General features: G+C 38.1%; 1 long non-coding RNA gene across 2 annotated transcripts in view; it reads left to right on the top strand.

The window, feature by feature from the left end:
* LOC140509271 (uncharacterized) overlaps positions 1-27,170 on the top strand; it is a 201,583-nt gene that overhangs the window by 83,048 nt on the left and 91,365 nt on the right. The window contains exon 3 of one of the 2 annotated variants that reach the window (XR_011968620.1): positions 25,036-25,163. The exons of the other annotated variant lie outside the window; for it this stretch is intronic. This is a non-coding gene — a long non-coding RNA (uncharacterized lncRNA). Of the gene's footprint in view, positions 1-25,035; positions 25,164-27,170 lie in introns of those variants that run through there. 2 annotated transcript variants of the gene reach the window in all.

Below are 27,170 nucleotides of genomic sequence, written 5' to 3'. Positions count from 1 at the left end.
GTGATATCCATAGTCCATCACTCCTGATCTTACTGATTTTAGATGGATAGTACTTACCATTTTAAGGAAAGTTCCATTTATTTCTATATTCTCTAGTATTTTTAATAAGAATGGATGTGTTTTGTCAAAAGCTTTTCCTGTAGCTGTTGAGACAATTATATGATTTCTGTTGATTTTGCAATTGATATGGTCGATTATACTAACAGTTTTCCTAATATTGAACCAGCCCTGCATTCCTGATAAATCCCTCCTGGTCATAGTGTATTATCATGGTGAAGAATTGCTGTAATCTCTTTTCTAATATTTTATTTAGAAACTTTGCATCAATATTCATTAGGGAAATTGGTTCATAATTTTCTTTCTCTATTTTGTCTCTTTTTGGTTTAGATATCAGCACTATATTTTGTCATTAAAGGAATTTGGTAGGACTCCATCTATTTTTCCAAATAGTTTATGTAACATTGGAATTAATTATTCTTTAAATGTTTAGTAAAATTTATTTGTAAATTCATCTGGCCCTGAAGTGTTTTGTCTTTGACCACCACCTGCCCAAATCTGTCCTCCCTTTTATCAGCCCTCCTCTCCCTTTTTTTCCTCCTTTCTCCTCCTACTTCCCTATAGGGTAAGATATATTTCTCTACCTAACTGAGTATGTATGTAATTCCCTCTTTGAGCCAAATCTGATGAGAGTTAAGTTCAAGCAATACTCACCCCTCCCTTCTTCCCCTCTATTGTATTAAGTCTTTCATGCCTCTTCATGTAATATAATTTACCCTATTCTGCCTCCCTTTTTCCTCTTCTCCCAGTACAATCCTTTTTTCACCCCTTAATAAACTATTTTTTTTAACATAGCCTCAAAGTCAACTTAAAACTAGACTCTCTATACCCTCTGTCTAAATATATTCTTCCTAATTGCCCTAATAGAGATACAGTTCTTAAGAGTTGCAAGTGTCATCTTCCCATGTAGAGCTGTAAGTAATTTAATCTTATCTATTTAATCTTATCTATTAATCTTATCTATTATCTATTATCTAATCTTATTCTTCTCTTGAGTCTTATACTCGAAGATCAAATTTTCTGTTTAGCTTTGATCTTTTCATCAGGAAAGTTTGATTTTTTTACTGAATATCCTATTTTACTGAATATCCATCTTTTACCCTGAAAGATTATGTTCAATTTTTCTGGGTAGTTCATTCTTGGTTGTAATCCAAGTTCATTTGCCTACAAGAATATCATGTTTCAGGTTTCCCCCATGCCCATTACTTTAATGAAGAAGCTGCTAAGTCCCATGTAATCCTGACTATGGCTCCATGATATTTGAACTATTTCTTTCTGGCTGCTTGTTGTATTTTCTCCTTGAACTGATAATTCTGGAATTTGGCTACAATAATCCTTGGAGTTTTCTTTTTAGAATCTCTTTAAGAAGGTGATTGGTGGATTCTTTCAATGACAGTTTTACCCTGTGGTTCTAGGAAATAAAGGCAGTTTTCCTTGATAATTTCCTGAAAGATGCTGTCCAGGATCTTTTCTTGATCATGACTTTCAGGTAGTCAAATAATTCTTAAATTATCTCTCCTGTATTTATTTTCCAGGTCAGCTGTTTTTCTAATGAGATATTTTACAGTTTCTTCTATATTTTCATTCTTTTTATTTTATTTAATTGGTCCTTGATGTCTCCTAGAGTCACCGGCTTCTACTTGCCCTATTATAATTTTTAGGGAATTATTTTCTTCAGTTAGCTTTTTTGTAATGTTAAGGGAATTTGAAGATCTTCCCTGCCCGTTAATAGACCCATGTGACCTGCTTTGAGCTTTGTCCCAGCCCACATTTTGAGTCACATGAAGCCCATGATGGGAGGAGCTTGCTGAATGGGTGGAGCAGGAAGGGTGCAGTAGGAAGAAAGAGTGAGCTGGAGCTGAGAGAGTGTAGGTAGAGCTGAGGCAGAGCAGAGCAGAGCAGCTAGCGTGAGTGAGAGAGGGAGTAATTTTGTCTAAGGGAGCTTGTTTGTGGGGAAACCTAATGAAGGGAAGACTTGGGGATGGCTGTGCTCCCTTTATTGGTAATATGTACAAACTTTTCTGTTATCATGGTGGAATTGCCTTTCTGGTATCTGAAAAATATTTTGGTTTCATTTTTGAGGACAAGAGTTTATATTTTGTGAATTTACCCTGGACATACACATGCATATTCATAGCGACTGCTGTGGATATCGTATTGGCACTACATTTTGTTCCTCCTTTTCCATTTGGTCAATTCTACTTTTAAAGGACTTGTTTTGTTCAGCGCTTCCCCCCCCAACTTGGCCAATTCCATTTTTAAGGAGTTTTTTTCTTCAGTCAATTTTTGTGTTTCCTTTTCCAGTCTGCTGACTTTTTTTTTCATACTTCTCTTGTATAACTCTCATTTCCTATTCCCAATTTTTCTTCTCCCTCTATTATTTAATTTTTAAAATCCTTTCTGAATTCTCCCAAGAGGATATTTTGGGCTTGAGACCCATTCATATTCAAGGCTTCACATGTCATCATTTTTACACTGTTGTGCTCTTCTGAGTTTGTGTTTGGATCCTCTGTGTTGCCATAGTAACTTTCTATGGTCAGGGCTCTTTTTTGATATTTTGGCTTTTTTCTCATTTTAAAAAGTTAAGCTCTGTTCCTGGAGTACTGGTGGCATTGTACCAATCTTCTTGAGTTGGGGGCCAGGGGTCTGGTCATTGGCTTTCTGTTCTGGGATCTGAGGTGCTGGTGACTTGCCCACTGTGCTGAGGTGGCCCAGTCAAGTTGCACCTGTTGTGACATGGGTTCTGGGGCTGGCAGTTTGCCTTCTGTATTGGGGCTTGAGGCCTCACAGCTGACCTGTTGAGCCTCTTACCTACTGAGCCAGAACTACAGGCCCTCAGGTACTAAAATGTGCTGTGGCTAAGAACCTCTCAATGGCTTGCTTGGACACCTGTGTGGGACTATGCTCCCCTTTTACTCAAGTTAGATAGACCTTTCCTGAAGTCTGCTCAGGTTATCTTGGGTTGGAAAATTGTTTCACTCCATCTTTTTGTGGATTCTGTCATTCCAAAATACTTTTAGAAACTTGATTTAATGTTTTCTGGGGAAACTGGGGAGAACTCAGGCAACTCTTGACTTCTCTCTGCCTCATGCCTCAGAATAACAAATGTTCTTTGAAGAAGATATTAGGAATATTACTTTTCATTTTTAGTACCTGATGTAGCCAAATATTTTTTCTATGAGAACTTAATTCTATAGTTACAATGACTTTCTATGGGGAAATATAATTTGATGTTCAAATATTAATTTTGTAGACTATTTTTTGTTCCAGGAAAGCCAGTCATTTAGGTATATTTCTATGCCACTTGTGACAATTACATTTTGACACTAACAATGACATACTGCAAGTGAACCGTAATATAATCAGAGCTATAACTATGACAAAACAATAACAGTTTTGCCTAGAGCACTGAAATTTAGAGAAGACAAAAATTTAACACATTACTTTGAAGAAGCTACTATACTAAGTTCTCCTCTTACTAAAATTAATTTGTCTGGATTACTTCATGTATTATTTGCACATAAAGGATTATGATGTTGATCTGAGGGCAAAATTACTGGATCCTTTCCCCACTGATTTCTGCTGCTTTTCCCAGGTGTTTTGTGCCAATTGCTTCAGGTAATTGCTAACTGTGTCTCTAAACATTAGTGTTATGATAATTCTGTACGTTCTAGAAGTAGTGTAACAAAGACTAGTCTAACTTTCACTGCCTGCAGGTCAGGTATGTTACATTTTACCTTTCTCCCCTCCCCAAAGTTCTATAATACCTTCAAAAGGATTGGGAGATATCTAGTCTCTGCCACGTGCTCAAAACATATTGAATATGTTCTCTCAATTTTTAGGGGTTCTCAGCACCCCAGTTTAGGTTAGCTATTTAATAATCAGATTAGCTTTTACAAAGAAATATTTACTTCAAGCATTCTTCTTGTTGTTTGCCCTGTGTTTTTGAAGAAGATCAATGACACTGTGATATCCATGAATTGGATTTAAATGAGGCAGTTATACAACGTTATCACCCTCACTCTCCCTTCCTAAGTCATCAAAGTCCAGTGGCAATAGAAAAACTGAGACAACTGGTGACCTGGGATGCCGTGGATGACTATGGCATCTTCTATGGCTAAACAAGTTCTTTTTTTAAAAATCAAATTATTTATTTTTAGTTTTCAACATTCACTTCCACAAGATTTTGAGTTCCAAACTTTCTCCCCATCTTTTCCCTCCACCCACTCTAAGACAGCATGCATTCCAATTACCCCTTCCCTCAATCTGTCCTTCCTTCTATCACCACCCCCCACTTCTCTTATTCCCATCTTCTCCAATTTCTTATAGGGAAAGATAGATTTCTTTACTCCATTGTCTGTATATCTTATTTCCCAGTTATATGTAAAAATAATTTTTAACATTCATTTTAAAAGCTTTGAGTTCCAACTTCTCTCCCTCCCTCCCTCCCCATCCATCCCCACTGAGAAAGCAAGCAATTCAATATATGTTATACATGTGTGGTTATGCAAAACACTTCCATAACAGTTATATTGTAAAAGACTAACTGTATTTCCCTCCATCCTAATTACCCTCTCCTGACATTTACTCTCCCTTTTATCATCCCTCCCCACCCTCTGATTATCCTCTTTCTTCCTACTTTCCTGTAGTGTAACATAGATTTTCATACCAATTTGAGTGTGCATGTTATTCCTTCCTTAAGGCAAATCTGATTAGAATAAGGTTCATTCTTTCTGTCTCACCTTCCCCCTCTTCACCTCTGTTGAAAAAGCTTTCCCTTGCCTCTTTTATGTGAGAGATAATTTGCCCCATCCTATTTCTCTCTTTCTTCTCCCAATATAGTCCTTTCTCACCCCTTAATTTTATTTTTAAAATATCATCCTTCAACTCACCCTGTGTTCTGTCTCTCTATTTAATCCCTCCAACTACCTTAATATGGAGAAAAGTCTCAAGAGTTACACATATTATATTTCTATGTAGGAATATAAACAATTCAACTTTAGTAAGTCCCTTATGATTTCTCATTCCTATTTACCTTTTCATACTTCTCTTGATTCTTGTATTTGAAAATCAAATTTTCTATTCAGTTCTAGTCTTTTCATCAAAAATGCTTGAAAGTCCCCTATTTCATTGAAAGTCCATTTTTTCCCCCTGAAGTATTATATTCAGTTTGCTGGGTTATTCTTAGTTTTAATTCTAGCTCCTTTGACCTCTGGAATATCATATTCCAAGTCCTCTGACCCCTTAATGTAGAAGCTGTTAGATCTTGTGTTGTCCTGATGGTATTTCCACAATACTTGAATTGTTTCTTTCTGGTTGCTTGTAATATTTTCTCCTTGACCTGGGAACTCTGGAATTTGGCTACAATATTCCTAGGAATTTTCCTTTTGAGATATCTTTCAGTAGATAATCAGTGGATTCTTTCAATATCTATTTTACCCTCTGGTTCTAGAATATCAGGGCAGTTTTCCTTGATAATTTCTTGAAAGATACTGTCTAGGCTCTTTTTTTTGATCATGGCTTTCAGGTAGTCTCATAACTTTTAAATTGTCTCTCTTAGATCTGTTTTCTAGGTCTGTTGTTTTTCCAGTGTGATATTTCACATTGTCTGCTATTTTTTCATTCCTGTGGTTTTGGTTTGTAATTTCTTGATTTTTCATGAAGTCATTAGTTTCCATCTGCTCCACTGTAATCTTTAAGAAATTATTTTCTTCAGTGAGCTTTTGGATCTCCTTTTCCATCTGACCAATTCTGCTGTTTGGAGCATTCTTCTCCTCGTTGGCTTTTTGGATCTCTGTTGCTGTATGGGTTAGTCTGTTTTTTAAAGTGTTATTTTCTTGAGAATTTTTGGATCTCCTTTAGCAAGCTGTTGATATGATTTTCATGATTTTTTTGCACCACTCTCATTTCTCTGCCCAATTTATGGTCTACTTCTCTTATCTGAGTTTCAAAATCTTTGTGAGCTCTTCCTTGGCCTGAGACCAATTCATATTTTTCTTGGAGGCTTTGGATGTAGGAGTTTTGACTTTGTTGTCTACTTATATTTGTTTACTTTGGTCTTCCTTGTCACCTAAGGAAGATTTTATAGTCTGATTCTTTTTCCAGTTTTTGATCATTTCCCCAGCTATTTACTTGACTTTTGAGCTTTTTGTTAAGCTAGTTCTCTGGTTTGAGTGGAGGTGGGAGTGTACTGTCAGTCACTTGATATCCCCACGGTATGTGGGCCTAGAGGTCCAGAAATAGTCGCTGCTGCTGCCCCTGCTGCTCCTGTGGCTGCTGTTGATTCCTCTGTCCCCTCCCCCCTCTGCCACTCTGGAGGTGGTGCCAGACCACTCTATTCTTTCACACAGGTCCCACAGGTTTTTTTCCACTGATTTTCCAATTTGTCCTTGGCATTTTGGAGTTGTGAAGTGTGAAAACCATCAGAGGTACAGAGATTTATTCCCCCAATGTCTGCTCAGGTCCCAGCTGTGTTTGTATGGCCCACGCTGGACTGCACTTTGCTCCCAGCATGGTGTGATAGACACTTCCTGTCAACCTTTCAGGCTGTCTTGGGCTGGAGATTTGCTTCACTCCATCATTCTGTGGGTTCTACAGCTTCAGAATTTGTTTAGAGTCATCTTTTACAGGTATTTGACTGGGTTTGGGGAGAGAGCTCTAGAAAATCTGTGCTGCTACTCCACTGTCTTGACTCTGCCCCTCTATGATCAAGTTCTAAGCACTTCACAGCATCGACCTTAGCCACCCTGCTTGCCATTGGAACAAATTGTTCTCATTTCCCTTTTCCCTCAGAGAAAGTATTCACATGCTGAGATGGTTTACTGGGGTATGACCACTATGCATGCTGCAGGTTCTTGGAGTGACAAAAGTTGGGTGAAACAGGGGCACACCAAAGGTGGATGAGTAGCCCTGCAAAGAGAGCAGCAAACCTCCTTCCCCCAGAGGTGCTAGTCCTCCTGAATGCCCCATATACCCCAAATTTTTAGGAAGAACAACATACAAATATGCTCTCCTCTTCTCTTCCCTCTAACAACAGTGAGTGGAGGGTGGTGGTGGAAAATCCTGCTTTTCACCGAATCATTCTCTGAGGAAGGGATTGTGATTATATTCACAGATTAACTCAGTTTCTTTGTAGCATAGTTCCATTAATTTTCAAGCCTAAAGCCTTACTGAGTTATCATCATGGCACCCAGGCTAAAGTGGTCTAGAATGGTCTAGAATTTTGGTTCCAAGGTTAATATGACTTGCCTTTTAAGACCTGTGTGAGCAAGACCATCATCCTTGAATGAGAGGGAGAAAGAGAGAGAGAGAGAGAAAGAGAGAGAGAGAGAGAGAGAGAGATCATTGGATTTTCTTCATTTTCTGTGAATTACTTAAATTGCCTTCCTTGATTTTTATTGCTTCAAAATTTTAAATGTTTAAAATTCCACCCAGATGGTAGGGGAACACAGAATGTCTTCTTTCAGTAGCAAGTGTCTGCCATCTCCCATGTGACTGTTGTCATCTAGGTGATCTGGGACATACAGAACCCTTTTACAGTACTATGTGCACCTAGAATAATTGTTATAATCCCCTACAATTTATCTGTGAGGGATCAAGGACAATCAAATGGAAAACATGAAAGAAAGGGAATAAAATTATGAGAAATTAGTGAATATTTGAAAGATGAAATCTGTGAGGACTGGAAAGCTTTGTAAAAAGTGGAGGGGTGTGTGTGTGTGTGTGTGTGTGTGTGTGTGTGTGTGTGTGTGTGTGTGTGTGTGTGTGTGTGTGTTCAGTTTTACACCATGGCATAGAGATAGGCTGGTATAGTGGACAGAATGATGGACTTGCAGTCAGGAAGACATAAGTTTGAATTCTGCCTCAGATATTTATTGAGTTGTGTCTAATTCTTTCAGCCTCAGTTTCCTTATCTCTAAAATGTAGGTATCAATAGCACTTATCTTGTAGGATTATTGTAAAAGTTAAATGAGATAATATATACAAAACATTTTGCAAACCTTAAAACTCTATATAAATTTTAGTTATTATTATTATTATTAAATAGAATAAGTGTTGTCACTTCTAAGCTTGCTTTTAATCTTCAGTTTTTCTGCTGCCTCTTCATAGAATTAGTTGTTAATAGTTATTAGTATTTTGGCACTTATCATACTAATGTTAATTCAAGCATATCTCATATGCTTTAATTAGAAGTGGAAGGCTGCTTGATAATATGACTTAATACCAATCTAGTATTAATTTAAAAAAGGGAATAAATACTTCAGTATGAATTTCCTTACTGTTCATATACACTATTGCCTAAAGACACACACAGCAACATTGAATTTGTATGTAAGATTGCCATATTTACAAATATGCTCCAAAAGTATAGTGTTATTTAAAGCATCACTTTACTAGCTCATACATGAAAACAAATCACCCACAGAATATCACTTTCTTTCTTCCATATAATTTCTGTTTAATTTCTAGCCTAGAAATCTAACACATTTCAATAGAGCAGCATCAACAATAAGGATGAAAATTCAAGATGACAGCCACAGTCTTATCTCTTCTGCCATGCCAGGTTTTTGCCCCTTCTTTACTCTTCTTAGTATTCATGTATCCCCCTACCACATTCATCATCATGACTTCTGCTGCTGGTCTTTCTCTGTGAGAACTTTAGTTTTTGTATTTTTTTCTTCCCTATCCTGTTAGAGGTTGTAGATGGTGTCAGCGTATGAGAACAAAAACTGTATCCTGGTATCTAGGGTCAAAAGATCCACATACTTCCTCTAAAGTTGTTAGAACAAGATGGTTGAGACTTTCAGCTTCTGGATGAGATCTGAGAAATTAGGAGAACAAAATGGATTTTGTCTCAAAATAACCAAATGAAAGTGGATATTGATTAGTGAACAGTTGAACTAGGAGTCAGGAAGTATAGGTTCCATTTTTTTTTCAATACTTACCTGAATGACCTTGGGGAAGTCACTTAACCTCTTTTGAACCTCAGTTTCTTTATCCTTGAAATGAGGTCATCTTAGATAAGATGATCTCTTAGGTCTCTCCTTCTTGACTGAAAATTCTTATTCTTACATTCTTTAAATGATTGAAAAATAATATACATATATATGTATGTATGTATGTATATATTTCTACTCTAAAGATGGTAAAATAGGGGCCCAGATGGTTCATAACTAAGATTAAAAGTAGAAGTAATATCTAGAGTAAAAGGCAAGAGGTCTACAGTCTAGCTAGTTATCTGTTCCTATCCATGAAACAGGAAAAAAATGTTGCACTACAAAAATGGTAAAAGTCGTTTTACTTGACATTTACTAAGAATTGGTGATGGCAAATGATAAAGAGGTAAGTCTGATACTTCTCTCTTCTGAGCTTGTACAAATTTGTGTAAGCATGATGGTGGCAGAGGTACAACCTTCTACTCATCCTTCTGATTTGTGGCTTTTAATGGGTACTGTTTGTCTCAGTCACTCTCCTGGTTAAGTTTCAGAAAAGGTGTCACAGAGGAAGTCTACAGGGTTTGAGTGGTTGAGGTCATATTCCCATCCAACAGCTATTTCCAAAGCACCAACTATATTTAAGGCAATATGCTAAGCACTGAGGAATACAAAGGAAAAAGGGAAATGTCATTGTACTTGAGCTTACATTTTGTTATGATGAGAAGTAGGGTATGGGACAAAGAGTTCTGGGCATGAGATTAGAAAATCTGAATTCAAGTCTCAGTTTTAACATTAATTCTGTAGCTGTGGGCAAGCCTGTTCAACAACCTGAGCTTCACTTTTCTTTGCTGTGAAATGAGAACAATGATACTGTTACTGCTTACCTCTTCTGGCTCTTTTTAAGATACTTCATTTTGTAAATTGTTAAGCTCTATACAAATGTGATTCATTTTGTGACAGGAACTCCAGCTGGTCATATCATGATCTCCACTGCCCATTTTCTCTCCCACCTTCCCTGTGCCATTTTTCAAAGAGGGGTCAAGAATTCGTTTGCCAATGGCCATAGAGGCTGCCAGGGCAGAATTCAAATGGAGCTAAAAGGGAATTTTCTTTTTTGTGTTCAGAAACTTCAGTTTTAAACACTCTCCCTGGTGGAAAAATTCCATTAAATCTAATTCTGCCTCAAACTACATTCACTACAAAACGTATGCATAAAGATTTTCAGGAGACTATAGCCTACAGCAAAATTTTCACTTTCTCTAGCTATCAAATCCATTGCTTTAAGAGGTCATAGCTCTGCCCTGTAGTTAACTTATCTACTTTTCTACTTTCACACATTTGACCTACTTCAAAATATCACTTTCACAGATAAATCTTTTCCCACATTGGAAATGAAGCAAAAATTTCCCACTATAAATGTCTTTATATTTTGTGAATAAGAGTTGAAAAAGGGAAAGGGGTGGTGGTGAGTTGCAGCACCACAAAATAATGCTTTTTGAAAGATGAGTGAAGTTTAACTTTGTTGACCTCAACTTTGTGGTATTGCAGGAACCACACAGTTTACTTCAATATTTCCATGGGTCTGTGATTTCATTGATTCAAGTATCCTCCTCAAAAAAGACAGATCATAACCTATTCTTGCCTGCACTTCCTGCCTGACTGCAGTCCATATCCTCCCATAAATCTTCCCTAAAGGTCCCACTTGACATACTGGGAGTTTTCCTCTATATCTCTATATCTCTTGATATGGTTGAGAAACCCATGGAGCACCTAGTCTATCTATTGAATATTGCTTGATCTCACCCTATGACTAGCTCATTTCCTTTTTCAGTCATACTTACATTTCTTTCATATTTTTATGCCACTTTCCCCATACAGTTCTTTTGTTGGTAATATAATACAGCTTATTCATATCCATCACACCCCATTTCATTGCCATGTTGTCATCTTAAAACATTAACTTTTCGGGGACTAACAAACCTTTACTTAGTGACTTACATATGTTTTTTAACCTCATTCAGACTAATCTTAAGTGGACACATATTGTCAGCATTAGAATTAGGAGTAGCATCTTCTGTTTTGCCCACTACTTTCCACTGGATGATTTTCCACATGAATCTTCTGAACTATGGACTAAAGTTGGGAACATGAGCAGCCATCAGGAAGCATAAATACGTAGTGGAATAAGCCAATGGTCTGGACAGAGATGGAAATGGTGAGCATTTATGAGGTTGTCTGGTTGGACTTCATCTCTTCCTTCCAAACCTCCACAGTGATAGAGTCTCCTGAGGGACTAATGAATATATTTGTAGATATAATTATGAGGCACCAAAGACATTTTTTTTCAAGCTAGGTATGCATTCTTACTTCTGATGGGTGCATGAGGCTTCCACATTCTAGACTGTTATATTTATAAAATGATAGCAGGAACGTATGTAGTTTCTAGGATAAAGGAATATGTCCCAGCATTAAGGGTGGGGTATGTTGTTTAGCAAGGCAGCTAGGTGGTGCAGTGGATGGAGTATTGGGTCTGGAGTCATAAGTCATCTTCCTGAGTTGAAATCTGGCCCCAGACATTAGCTGTGTGACCTTGGACAAGTCACTTAACCCTGTTTGCCTCATTTTGTTTATCTGTAAAATGATCTGGAGAAGAGAATGGTAAACCACTCCAGTATCTTTGCCAAGAAAGCTCCAAATAGAGTCACAAAGAGTTGGACATGACTGAAATGACTGAGAAGCAACAACAACAAAATGTTGAGAGTGGGAAAATACTCCTTGTAGCATGCATTCCTAAATAAACTGGCCACCTCCCCCTTGTGGGATCTTATGTGTCCTTTTGATTGTTCCAGGACACAGAGTGGCTATATCAAAGAAAGTGCGCACATCCTTCTTTTTTGAAGTCAGTGTATTATAGTTAACAAGTTCAGAATTTAGAGTTACAGGATTTCACTTGCAAGGGACCTCAGCAACCACCTATTATAATGCGTGCCCCCCAAAAGAACTTCCATTAAAACATACTCAACAAGATCAAATTGCCAACATTTGCTGAATTAGGAAGAAAGCAAAGAAGTTCCAGGAAAAAATATCTACTTCTACTTCATTTACACTAAAGCCTTTCACTATATGAATCACAACAAGATATTTTAAGTCCTCAAAGAGGTGGGAGTATCAGATAATCCTACTTGTCTCTTGAGAGACTGATATATAGGCAAAGAAGCAACATTTAGGACTAAACATGGAAGAACTGATTGGTTTAAGATTGGGAACAGAGTACAATAAGGCTGTATATTGTCACTTTATTTATTTAAATTATATGCAGAGTACATGCAAAATGCCAAGCTAGGTGAATCAAAAACCATAGTTGAGGTTTCTGGGACAAGTATCAACAGTCTCAGATATGCAGATGATACTACTCTGATGGTAGAGTGAAAAGGAATTATAAAGTCTCTGGATGAGGGTAAAAGAGTATAAAGATGGTGTGAAACTTAAAATTAAAAAAAAAAACCAAAATACACCTTCCTACCCCTAAGATCTTGGCAAATAGTCCCATCACTTCCTGGCAAACAGAAAGAGAAGAAATGGAAGCAGTGTCAGATTTTATATTCTTGGGCTCAAAGGTCACTGCATATGGTGACTGTAACCATGAAATTAAATGACATTTCCTCCTTGAAAAGAAAGCTATGACAAATCTGGACAGTATGCTAAAAAAAGAGACAAAACCTTGCCAACTGAAGTCCATATAATCAAAGATATGGTTTTTCTAATGGCAATGTATGACTTTGAGACTTGTACTATAAAGAAAGCTGAGCACTTTTGAATTGTGGTGTTAGAGAAGACTTCCAAAAGTCCCTTGACGAGAATAAATCAGCCAATACTTAAAGAAATTAATTTAAACTGTTAATTGGAAGGTCAAACAATGAAGCTGAAGCTTAAATACTTTGTCCACATAATGAGAAGACAGGACTCATTGGAAAAGACCCTGATGTTGGGAAAGATTGACGGCAAAAGGAAAAGGGAATGACAGAGAATGAGATGGGTAAATACTGTTGTGGAAGCAATGAACATGAAATTGGGCAGACTTTGGGAGACAGTAGAGGAGAGAAGGACCTGGTGTGCTATAGTCCATGGGATCATGAAGAGTTGGACACAACTGAATGACTGAACAGCAAGTATAATGTAATGATATTTTATTGTGTCATAAGAAATAATGAAATGGACAATTTCAAAGGAAACTAGGAGTGCCTTTATAAAATGATGCAGTGTGAAGTGAGAACTAGAAGAATAATTTACAAAATGCATTATGGGTGTAAAAAACAACAACTCTAGAATTCTAATCAATTGAGAGATAAGCCACAATTCCTAAGGAATGAAAATGAAACACATTACTCACCTTCTGAAAGAGAAATGATGAACTTAGAATGCACAAAGAGATATAACATTCTTGGAACTGAATAATGTAGGAATTTATTCTACTAGATTATATAGCTACATATTGAGAAATTAATGTTTATTTTTTAATTTGATCTACATGGGATGGAGGAAGATAGAAGAGGGGTTCTAGTAATAAAATATATTTGTTACATGAAAAATCAAAACAATAAACTTTTAGTGTTACATTCATGATAGCTCTTTAAAAAATATGTAGTAAGGTGACAGGTAAAGCCAAAATAAGATTTCTTTAGTTTGGCAGTATGCAATCCAGAAATTAGCTCAATTAAGTGTCTGAAGTGGTTAGAATCCCCCCTCCTAATCTTATTAATTTTAAGACCCAACTTTTTTTCTAATGGTAGATATAATATTTTAGATTTCTTATGGCTAATTACCTCTGTTGGCTAGAGTTGCTCTGTGCTAATGAAACAAAGGTCATTTAATTTAATTCTTTTAATGGGCAGTTAGCTTTACTGTGTTCCAGTGGCCACATTCTGCCTTAACTCAGATCACATATAAGAGGAATGAGAGAGCCAGAGTGAATCATAGATTGCTAAATTTGGAAAGGAATATCTAGTTCAATTCCTTATTTTACATATGAGGAAATTCTCTGAGACGTGAAGTGGTTTATCTATGGTGACACAGCTAGATAGAGGTGGTCAATCAATCAACTAGCCTGTAGTGAGTGCTTGGGCAGTAGAATGTGTTCAAGGAACACTGGTATCTTTGGTGTGAGGGCTTTTGAACACGTTTCAAGGCTGCTGTCCATGTTTGGTGTCTACCTGATCCAACTAATTCTCTCTGTGGTTCCAAGAAGCTATAGCATGCACAGCTGTCCTACCCTGGTAAATCATTTTAGCAGATGGGTTAAACTAAGTTGAGGGTAACCAAGCGGTCTCAAACCCATAGGAAAATTGAAGGCTGTCTACACCAAGAACGTGAGGACTTCCCCTGGTGGAATGGGGGGAAGAGAACAATTTGTTCCAAAGGCTATGAAGATATTTGAAGTAGATACTGTGGAATGTTTAGAGCTTGTTTAGACATCAAAGATGCCAAGGTCATCCAGTGCATCTTGAGCCATCACCAGTCATCTTGATTCTTTCTTGCCACTGGACTGTAATGACTCTGGAAGAGAGAGTGAGGCTGACCACTTCGAACAACTCTGTGTCATAAATCTAATTTATGCACAAATCAAAAGACATCACCCATACCATTTTAACATTTTTACCTATCTCAAAGTCTTGGGGCAACAGGGAAGCGCCAAAGCATCAGGTGCAGATACACTGAGAGCCACTGTCACAACCTTGCACATAAGCAGCCCAGGACATAGGGTAGTCTTCTTACTGGAAGTAGCAGTGAGATTTGGCACCTCCCTGAGTTGCTTGAGTATCTGAGCAGACTTTTTTTAAGGATTCACCTCCTGGCCTGAGGAAGGAGCTAGAAAAGGTGCCCTCCCCCAAATTATCTGCTTATCCAACCCTGACCTGTTGACCACAGCAGGTAGGGATCCTACCTTGTGGTCAAAACACATGCAAAAAAATGTACAAAAACTTCTGCAAAGATGATTCCACTCAACATTGGTACAAGGAATGTGAACACATTTATAGACAACAAAAAATCCAGTAGACCTGAAAGATGAACAGCTCTTGTTGCATTGAGAACTCAACAGGTATAACACCCAAATAGCAGCCTGAAGACTTATGTATCTCATAATCTAATGTCACCAACAAGATCTTCCATTTATCTAAATGTAACAAAACTTCATGGATGTACCCTTGCAGCAAACATTGACATTTAGTAGACTATGTCATTGTAAGAAGAAACAGACAGGATGTGAGAGTGATGAAAGTAATGTGTGGTACAGAATATTGAACTGATCATAGACTTATCCTCTCCAAGTTAAATATTCAAATTAAACAAAAGTGGCAGCATCAAGTGAAAATGACCACTGGAAGACTTAATGTCAATAGATTAGAATGTTTTTCTGAGCAGAAAGTTTGTTGCTAACTTGGAGGGAAACTTGAATCAACACACAGTTGGCAACAATGGAGCAGAAAAAGAGTGGGCAACTTTCAGAGATTTGGTGTATAGCACTGCATTTGCTCTTCTGGGTCAGAACACTCATAAACATCGACTGGCTTGATGAAAATGATATGGAAATTCAGAAGCTGCTAAATGAAAAACAAGAACTCCACAGGGTTCATCCATCTCTAAAAAAGCAATGTCTAACTCCATCAGAAGTAAAGTAGAAGTGAAACTTAGAGATATGCAGGATTCTTGGCTCAGTCGGAAGGCAGATGAAATTGAGTTTTATACTGATGGTAATAATCCAAAGTGCTTTTAGGATGCCCTGCAGGTCGTTTGCGGGCCAAAGACCTAGGGTGCATTCCACCTACTCAGTGCTGATGGAGCCTTGTTGATTAGTGGTAAGAACAGGATCCTGGAGAAATGGGCTGAGCACTTCCATAGTATTCTCAACAGATTGTCATCAATCAATGCTGAAGTCACTGACTACCTGAGGTTGAAGTTAATCCCTCCCTAGCCAAATTTCCAAATACAGAAGAGGTTTTGAATGTGATTAGGTTCCTCTCCTGTGGCAAACCACCTGGTACTGATTCTGTTTCAGATGAGATTCACAAGGTGAATTGGGAGGGGCCCACTGCTCATTGAAAAAGCTGACTGAAACTGTACTTTAGAGAGCACAACACTGATAGGCTGGCCACATTGTACGAATGACGAACATATGCTTTTCTAAAAGACTATTTTATGGAGAACTCACCCAAGACCAGGACTCACATAGTGGTCAGAAGAAGCAATGCAAGGACACTCTTAAGAATTTTGAAATTGATTGGATGACATGGGAGATACTGGCACAATACTGCCTAGTATTGCATGCCCTCACCAAAGAAAGTACTGTGCTCTATGAGCAAGGGAGTGTTGAAGTAACTTAAAAGAAAAGTGAGATGTGCAGATTTAGAAAACCCACTCCAAATGTTCACATAGATTAATTGTGCCTGACCTGTGGTAGGTCATTCAGAGATAGTATTGGTCTAATCAACTACAGTTAGACACATTATAACTTGACTAACATAGTGATGTCATTTTGGTTCTCTTTGAGAATAAAGGACAGCAGCTGGGTGAGTGAGTACCTGCTATGTGCCAGGCACTATGCTAGGACTTTAATTTAGACTTCTTCACTCCTAGACTTAGGGCTGCTTTCACTTCTTCCAAATGAATGATTCAGTGCCAATTCATCATTATTGGCACATTAACATTACATATTACTACTGATTCAGTCAGGAGGATTCTCCTGATGACTTTCTTTATTAAACCAGTATCTTTTTTCCAGCTTCCATATTTTTCTTTAGGACCACACAATCAAGTTAGGTCCTGAGCTTGGCAAACTCTCTCACCCTTGATTCTTCACCCTCCCTTACCCCCATGTTTAATCAGTTGCTAAGTTTTTTCAGTTATTCTCAATTTAAAGACTCTCCTGGTCTATCTCTACAATGCCCTAGAAACCTTTACACACTGGAAGCTCACTCTACTCCTGGACATTGGAAGACCACCCTTGTGTTCTGTTCCTTAGATTGGCTGGTTCTTCCCAGAACCTCCATCTTAAGCAGAAGGTCCAGGCCAACTATATGTTTCCTCTCCAGGCTGCACTCTTGACTTACTGTTCAGGGATTCTACAATGCCTCCAGTTTGGGTAGCAGGTTATTGAAGAAACCATTGAGTCAGGTTAAGATGATAAAGGCCCAAATTAGAGTGATGTCTGTATGAAGAGAGGGGGATAGATGCAAATGATGTTGTAGAGATATCATGTCAAGAAACATTTAGAAAGTGTTGTGCTGCACCAGGCACTGTACTAAGCACTGAGAATATAAATACAGGCAGGAAAAAAAGATGATCTCAGCCCTCTTAACTCCAATGCTATACCAACGGCAGCTGCTATGGATATGCATGTATTCTTCCAGGGTAAATTCACAAAATATAAACTGCCTTCCTCAAAGACAAAACCAAAATATTTATTCAGATACCAGGAAGCTAAATCCACCATGGTAACAACAAAGTTTATACACATTACCAATAAAGGGAGCACAGCCATCCCCAAGCCTTCCCTCCATCAGGCCTCCCCACAAGCAAGTTCCCTTAGGCAAAATCAATCCCTCTCCACTCACACTATCTGCTCTGCTCTGTCTGCTCTCTCCCAGCACTGCCTCACCCTCTCTCAGCTCAGTCCTTCCTGCTCCACCCTTTTGGAAAGTTTCTCCCACACTTAGTTCCATGTAACTCAAGCTGCAGGCTGAGGCAAAGCTCAAAGCAGGTCACATGGACCTATTAAGGGGCAGAAAGGATCTTCAAATTCCCTTTACATTATAACCCTCAAGGAGCTAACGTTCTAATAGAGGAAGAAAACACATAACAAGGAGCTGAAAAACAGAACATTATACATATGGGCTTGAGTCAATGGAAAAGAATAGATCCTTACAAGTCCCCTTAAGGGTACCAGAGAATGCTGGGGGAAGGATATGATGTAACATACCTGGCCTTCAGGCAGTGGGGACCAGTCACTGTTACATTGTCATAATATGCTGTTTCAAAGACAGAGCCTCCACCATATATTAAACCATTTTCTTTGTCTAATTACTGAGATAAAAAATAGAGTTCAGATAGAAAGCATGATATTACTAAGTAAACTTTTATTCATTTATTTTTCTGGTTATTCATTCATTCATTTTTACAGACATTTATTATTTCTCCTTTCTCCTGTTCCACCCATCCCCCTGCCCTGAAATTCAACAGCAACAAGGAATTAAAAATAAAGCTCTTATTCTACATTGACAGTGTCTAAAATGTCTCCTTCTACATTTGAAGTCCATCATGTATCTGGTAGGAGGTAGGTAATGCGTTTCATCTTCAATCGGTGTATTTCTGGTTTATCATTTCATCTATCAGAATTCTAAAGTCTTTCAACATTGTTTTATTTTTTTTGTATTTCTGATGTCATTATATAAATTTTTCTCACAGTTCTGCTCATTTCACTAGGCATCGGTTCATAGACGTCTTCCCTGAGCAAACTTCTAAGCAATTCATCAAAAGATAAAGAGAATGAGAGCGAAAGGCAGATACTAGGAAACTGTCAACTGAGGGACAGATTAGAATCCTATAATTTTGGGTGGTTAGAATGTGAAGGAATCTTAGATACAAAACATAGAATATGAGTTCTTTACCTGGGGGCCCACAAAATTGATTTTTAAAAAAAATTTTGATAACTATAATTCAATATAATTGGTTTCCTTTATATTCCTAAGCAACATTTTATGCATTTAAAAACATTATTCTAAGAAAGGCTTGCGTCATCAGATTGGCAAGGAAAGGAATTCATGATATATTAAAAAGAAAGGCTAAGGATCCGTGAATTGAAAATGACTCAGATGTGCCACCACACCCAGGCATATTAGCACATATTCTACACAAAGATTTTAGACTTCATCTAGCACAATCCCCCTCATTTTATAGGTTAAGAGACCAAGTTCCATAGAAATGAAACAATTTGCCCAGAGACGTGCAGGATTCAGACATCACTGGATAATATTCTGAAATGGTGGCAATATCATTTTTTTGTTTTAATTCCTTAACTTAGCACACCCAGGAATGTGTGCCAGAAGAGACAGGAGAAGTTAAGGCTAAAAATAAACCTGGAAGATTTCATTCTGTTCAATGGGTCTGTTCTGTCTCCATCTTTCCACTTGAACAGATGGGTCCACAAATTTAGCCATGGAAATTTAGCCATGGAAATTTAGGCATGGAAAAATCTACCTGTGCTTAAAGACAATGGAGAAATCATTTCAGCATGAGGAGAAAAGTTTTCTGAAAATACTTAGCAGATTTCTGTTCACAACATTTTGCAGTTTATAAGACACTTTCATCTTCAATGCCATTATGAATACTCCTACTAATGTGGTATCCTTGCTAATAAATATAGAGAATAGAAACTGGACCTGGGCTTACATTGGTATAAGGAGTACCCAGGAGAAGAAATTTCTCTCCCAATGCAGGCTGACACTTTCTCCACAATTTGCAACACTACAGAACTGACTAAAACACAAAGAGGTTAAGTGACTTCCTCATAGTCATGCTTACACCATATCAGAGACAGGACTTGACATATTTTTCTGACTTTCAGTCTGGTTTTGTATTCGCAAAAGAAGATGGTTTTTCTATATTAACCATTATGTATGTTATAAAGCTTCAAAATAGAAATAAAAAAAAGAGAACAAGATGATAAAATAACATTTGCTCCTAGAGTCAGTAGGGACTAGTAGAGTTTAAGGTCACATATTTTTTAGGAATCTCAATTTGATTGTTGGGAAGAGGATGGATTGGAGTGGGAAGAAACCTGAGGGAGGAAAACCACTTAGACTATTGGAGTAGAGGGGATGAGGGCCTGAATGAGGACAGAAACTGTGAGTGAAGAGAAATAGATGGACCTGAGCAGTAAAATTCTGGGGCTGGCTAAAATTTTATGTATTTTTTCCCCTAATTTCTTTGCAACTGCATGACTTAATAGGTTGATAAAAGTAGTTATTTAAAGTTTATCTTTTTATTTTTAAAGCCAATTAATTGTTTTTTGGTTTTTGCTTATTTCCCCAGCCATTTACTTGACTTTTGAGCTCTTTGTCAAGGTAGTTCTCTGCTTCCAGTGGGGATTGGGGAGTGTGCTGTCAGCTTCTTGATCCCCCACAATCTGTGGGTCTAGAGCTCCAGAAACAGCCACTGCTGCTGTCCCAGCTACTGCTATGCCTGCCATGGGCTCCTCCACCCCCTCTGCCACTCTGGGCCTTGAGTCGGACCATTTTACTCTCTCACACAGGTCCTATAGGTTTTTTTTCACCGACTTTCCAATTTGTCCTCAGCATTTTGGGGTTGTGAAGTCTGCAAACCACCACAGGTGCAAGAGATTCAGTTCCCTCAGCCCCCCCCCCCCCCAAGCCCAGGTCTGCTCAGTTCCTGTCTGTGCCAGTGCAGCTCACATTGGACTGTGCTCTGCTCCCAGTGTGGCACTATAGATGCTTCCTGCTGATCTTCCAGGCTGTCTTAGGATGGAGATTTGCTTCACTCTGTCATTCTGTGGATTCTGCAGCTCCAGAATTTTAGAGTCATTTGGCTGGGCTTAGGGGGAGAACTCTAGCAAGTCTCTGCTTCTACTGCACCTTCTTGGCTCTGTCCTAATTATTAAATTTTTGTTGTGAATATTTACAACTCAAAAATCAGCAAATACTACAAATATGGGCTTAATTTATTGTTTTGTTGGTTAATGAGACTTAAAGATATGGAGTTAATGATGCAGATTGAACTTTAATGTATGTCGTGGGTGTATATATATGTGCGTGTATATATATATATATATATATATATATATATATATATAATACATACACACATATATACATATATTATGTATACAGGCTTCTCAGAAAAAACATACATATATACATACATACTATATATATACATGTATACATATATATGCATATATATGTGTGTGTGTGTTTGTGTGTGTGTGTGTATTCTTTTTTTTCCTGAGAAGCCAGTTGCTAAACATAAAGCACACCCCTAGATCTGAGACATGTTGTGGCAGTAGGAACAACCAGATTTGGCAACTGATTGGATTTAGGAGGTGTCATAGGGTAAGGAGTTGAGGATGACACAAAGTTTTGAACTTACATGATTGGAGGGATAATGGTAACCTCAATACACAGAGTAATTCAAAAGGGGACTGGGTTGAGGGGAGAGAGAATAATGCAGTGAGATCTGTGATACAGATCACAAGTTATTTGTGCTTTATCATTCTGTGTGACTCTGTTTTATCCAAATGAAAAGGAGGGTAGCAACTCTTATTCACAAGCCATTGCTCCCAGAGGGTAGAGTCCATCTGATAAGGAGTGCCTTCCATAGCCATGATGTCATATGGGGAACAATACTGGAAGAAAAGGTGACATAACCACAATGCAATATTCACAGCACCTGTGGTGGCTATGAATACATCAGCACAATTCTGAATCACAAAATATAACAGACTTTCCAAGTGGAAGATAGAACCAAAACATTTATTCAAAAACCGAAAAGCCAAATCCCAAGAACAGAAAACCAAATCCATCATAGCAACAAAGAAATCCATCATAGTAACCAAGAAATCTATATGCATTATGAGACCTTCCCATAAACAGGCTCCCCTAAGCAAAATGTCCTTCTCTCTTTCACAGCCAGCTGCCTGCTTCCTCTGTCCTTCCCAGCTCTGATTAGTCTGACCAACTTCCTCTCAGCTCTGCTCTCGCTCCACCCCTTCCTGTTCCACCCATTCAGCAAATTTCTCCCACCACAGACTTCACGTGACTCAAACTCATGTGACTTAAGCTTCCATGTGACTTTAAGCAGGTCACATAGGCCTATTAATGGATGAGAAAGATATTCCCATTCCATTAAAAAACATTAATTCCATTAAAAATACATTAACAACATAGGTGAGGAATTTTGACTGAATAGATTTTTGAGGGCAGATTCTGAGTATCCAACACTCACTGAAACCACAATAAACCATCAGTGGCACTGAACTTGAGTGGGGAAGTGGTGAATAACTGGTGAAGGGGATGGTATAAAGGGGCTACATAGGAGACAAGGCCACAATTAACTATTAAGAAGAAGGTGATGTGTAACCTATTTTCTCTTCCTATTGATTTATCTCACACCCCTTGTGATCATGTCAAGGTCCCATAAGGGTCTAATGGCTCCCACTTTGGGCACTACTGATCAACAGATACTATGGAGTTAGGGTAAGATGTGCCTGCTTAGAAGGAGATATCATAATCTGAAACCTGGGGAAGTAACTAGTTTTGAGGTCCATATAGAGAATAGTCTTTTCTCTTAGAAGTTATGGGTGAAAGCAGAATGTACTTCCTCAGACTCTAACTCACTAATCAGAGTAAAGTCTATTCCATCTCAGCTTTCCAAAATTTGTTTCTCTAGCTTTCAGTTATGGAATTGGGAGTCTATGGATATCACACCTAAAATTCCCCATCTTAGTCATTCTTGACATCCTTTACAGGTTTCAGATTAATGGATTGTTCTAGTGTTATAAGGGAGTGGAATGAAGAAGTAGGTGAAGGAAGGAGGATATACAAAGACTTTCTCTCATTAGACATCCAGGAGGCAGGAAACCTGGAAAATTAAAGAAAATACTAGTACTGAAAATCCAGGAGAAGGTGTTAGCTACTTGAATTTTGAGCTGATTGGTATGAAAGTGAAATAATACCATGAGGATGGGGAATGAAGGGAATTAATAATAATATTAATTAATTAATATATTAATTAATTATTAATAATATTAATTAATATATTAATTAATTGACAATATTAATTAATTAATATAATATTATTAATAATAGTTGACATTCATATAATGCTTACTAGGTGCCAGGCACTGTGCTAAGTGCTTTACAATGATCATCTCATTTGATCCTCACAAGAACCTTGGAAGGTAGGTGCTATTACTATCCATATTTTACAGATGAGGAAACTGAGGCAAGCAGAGGTTAGGTGACTTTCCCAGTGTCACACAGGTAATAAGTGTCTAAGGACACATTTGAACTCAGGTCTTCTTGATTCCAGATCTGGTAATCTGTCCCTTGTGCCACCTAGCTGTTAACTATAAGCCCCTCAGCCTCAGGACCTCAGGCATTGGTTTGGGCTCAAGTCAAACTCACTATGAAGGTGTTCTTGATTCCCTGGTGTCTCTTCCTGAAAATTTGTATTTATTTTGAATATATTTATATGTGTACACGTTATTCCTTCTAATAGAATGTAACCTTTTTAAGGGCAGGGACTAGTTTGGTCTTTTGTCAGTGTAACCCTAGCACTTTGCATAGTCCTTGACACTTAAAAGGTACTTAAGTGGTTGTTGATTGATACATTGCTATCCTTCATTTCATTAATGCTATAGCTCTTACTACTGGATTTTGTGGAAGGAATTATTTTTAAATGCAAGAATAGAAAAGACCCAATGAAAGGAGGAGTTGAGGGAAGGGAATGTCCATGAACCATATAGCATCCAAAAAGTTGGAAGTGGGCTAAGGTAAGAATAATCTTGACAGAAAGCCAGCTCAGATATCAAATGTACCCAATGGGAATTAGGTGCTACAAAGGAGCACAGGATCATAGACTTAGAGAGAGAGGGAGGGAAGGAGAGAGAGAAAGGAAAGAGAGAGAGAGAGAGAGAGAGAGAGAGACAGACAGACAGACAGACAGACAGACAGACAGAGACAGGGAGACAATGATAGAAAGAGACTGAGATAGAGATAGATAGATAGATAGATAGATAGATAGATAGATAGATAGATAGATAGATAGATGATAGATAGATGATAGAAATAGAGAGAGACACACACAGAGAGACACAGAGAGAGAGAGAGAGAGACAGAGACAGATAGAGGGAGACAGACAGAGAGACAGAGACCACTGGAAGAAACTTTATAAACCATTTAGACCACCATTTTACTGATGAGGAAACTGGCTCCTAAAGTTTAAGTGACATCTAATTAGAAGATTTTTAACTAGGTTCTTCCAATCCAAAATCAAGCACTCTTTCCACTGCAACATTATGCCTCTTGTATCTCTGCCTTACTTTGTCTGTCTCTTTGACTGTTACTGCATCTGTGTCTGTCTGTCTGTCTCTCCTCTTCCTTTCTGTCTCTGTCTCTCTGACTTTCTATTTCCCTCTCTCACTACATCTTCTGTTGAACAAGAGTTGTAAGAGTTTGAGGTAACTATAAATTGGAAAAATGCCACTGGCATACAGAATTGGAGTTGTCCCCTCATAAAGGTAGGATTCAAGCTCACTCTTCTATGTACAAGGCCAAGAATGATCTGTCTGGGCTCCCCTATATTAGGAAGTGGATATTATTGGCAGGGCATCTTTTCTACAACCTCTCCAAAACCTAGAAAGTTAAATAACTCTGGGAGTTGAAAAAAGATAGTCGGGCCATCTGTATAAAGGTGCCTGTCAGCCTTAGAATCAAAATGCATATGTCAAGGCTTTAAATACTTTTGTCACAGCAAAGGGAAGATGGAGATAGCTCAATAATGTTCATTGCAGGAAACGGGTGACAAATGACTTTTCAGTTTTCTGGGAATTGTACAAGAGTAAAACACACTTCAGTAAATTAGGCTTTTACTATAACAGGTTTGGTCTTTTTTCATTTAAAAGAAAAAAGACAACAACAAAATCCAAATCTTCCAATTTCATCCACTATGACAGCTGTAAATTAGGCGAGGTAGTTTTTTCGATCATTACCTTCAATCAATGTAGTATTTCTTTATATCTCTCTGCCACATATGACATTTTCTTTGCTGGTGTCAATGTGTCAAAACATTTTCCCCAAATACTTAACTGGCTTTGTTCTAAACCAATAGTATCAATTTACTCAAATTGTAAGAAACTGCGTCACAACCTGGCATCTGAGCTGAAATGCCTAGTAAACAGAATTTAATTTTCTGAAGTGTTTATACTAGGGCAATGTGAAAATATCATGTCCCATTTATTTAATTTTGCCAGTGATCTCTATCGTGGGCATGGGGCTGAGCTCGGCAAGGAGCATTTTTACAATGTGAAGTGGATTCATACACCAGACATGCCTCTGTTTGAGAAAACTTGATTAAAGAAGTAGAAGAGTAACTTGAAGAACACAAGTAAGAGATTATTTGTTTTACAAACCGATTCTTTTAGCTTATAAAAGGTGATTTTCTGAAAGGTTTCTTCCAAAGCACATCTAATTGTTTGATGGCTCAGTCTGTGGTTGGCAGAGCCAGAAAGGTGGTGTATTTTGCAGGAATGTTGTATTAAAAGGGTCCCAGCTAGATGGCACAGTGGATAGAGAGTGCTGGGCTTGGAGTCATCTTTCTGAGTTCAAATCTGACCTCAGATACTTACTAGCCTTGTGAGACCCCGGGCAAGTCACCTAACCCTGTTGGCATCAGTTTTCTCATCTATAAAATGAGATGGAGAAGGAAATGTCAAACCACTCCTGGATCTTTGCCAAGAAAACCACAAATGGGGTCAAGAAGAGTTGATTATGACTAAGAAATGATTGAACAACAGAGTTATGAGTCACATAAAAATGGAAGTTACTTGGGAGGGTGCAGAGATTTCCATTGGAGAGCCCTGGTGATGCCTCTGAATGCTCCAGCATGGTTATAAGCCCTGGACCAAAGTCCAAAAAAAAGTAAAAAGTCATAATGTTGGGAATTCCTGCCATAATTGCAGAATGTCAGAGCTAGGAGGAACATTGAATATTCCCAAGAAGACCACCTCTTTCACTTTACAGATGAGGAAAATGAGTCCTGGATAGATTATTGAGTGATTTACCCAAGGTAACGCAGTAAGTAATAGACCAGGACTTGAACCCAGGATTTCCAATTCCAAATCTAATCCTCTTTCCATGACACCAGGTAAAGGGACTTGCCCAAGGTCATTCAGTAGTAAGCAACTGAACTAAGATTTGAACCTAGGCCTTTCAGCTCTAAATCCAGGGTTTTTTCTACTATATTACTAATGTATGATATATAATAATTATACGTATATAATTATAATATATTATAATATGTTACTAATATGCTACTGTAATATGTTATGACTGGACACTTGAGAGGAAAGCCTTTTTGCAATCTTTAAAGTGGTATATAAATATGAATTATTGTAATCCAAGACAAAACCCTTGCTAGCAATTTTGCACCTGGGATGAATGATGATAATGAAGGTTCAAATGCATTCTGAAATAGACTTTGGGACAACACAAGGTTTCTACATTGCCTCCAATACAAAATTCATTGCTTGACATTTAGAACCCTTCATAACCCAGTCACATCCTACCTTTCTAGTCTTCTTATGTCTCATTCTCCAACAAATATTCCTCAGTCTAGTGACACTAGTCTCCTGACTGTTCCACAGACAAGACACTTCATTTCTCAGTGCCAGGAATTTTTATCTTGCTTTTTCCTATGCCTGGAATACTCTCCCTTCTCATCTCTACCTCCTGACTTCCCTGACTTAAGTCCCAAAAAAGCCTCACTTTCTGTAGGTATCCTTCCCCAACTCAGCTTAATTCTTAATTCCCTCTGTTCATTCTGTTTAGGGAGGACTAACACCTCTGGTATGAGGGTTTGCCAAGTACTTTTCAGGGTTATTCATTGATCTTTCATGTCCACCTGTCACTGGGTTCTCACCTGTGGCTCCAAGAAGCTGTAGCATGCACAGTGGCCACACCTGATAAAACCATTTTGACAGATGGGCTAAATCAGATTGAGGCTAACTAACAGGCCTCAAACCCAGTGGGGAGTTAGTGGCATGTCTGCCCCAAACATGTGAAGACTTCCTCCTAGTGGTATGGGCAGTTGGGAACAATTTGTTCCAAAGACCATGAAGGTGGTTGATGCAAGTACTGTAGCGCTTTTAGGGTTTGGTCAGACATTGAAGATATCAAGGTTCTCCACTGCATCCCAGAAAATCCCAGTTGTCTTGGCTTTTGTATTCATCCTGGAATTTGATAATTCTGGAAGAGAGAGGGAGGCTGACGACTTTGTGCAACTCTCCTTCACTTATATCCATTTCATGTACAAGCCAAGACATCATCCTGTAATGTCATTGGTCCTCTTCAAAAAGGAAGGATAAAAACAATGTCACCCAGAGCCTAG

This window comes from Notamacropus eugenii, chromosome 5 (genome assembly GCF_028372415.1).
Source record: "Notamacropus eugenii isolate mMacEug1 chromosome 5, mMacEug1.pri_v2, whole genome shotgun sequence".
Taxonomy (NCBI): domain Eukaryota; kingdom Metazoa; phylum Chordata; class Mammalia; order Diprotodontia; family Macropodidae; genus Notamacropus; species Notamacropus eugenii.
The sequence above is the reverse complement of the archived record's forward strand: the minus strand, read 5'-3'. Positions and strand labels throughout refer to the sequence as shown.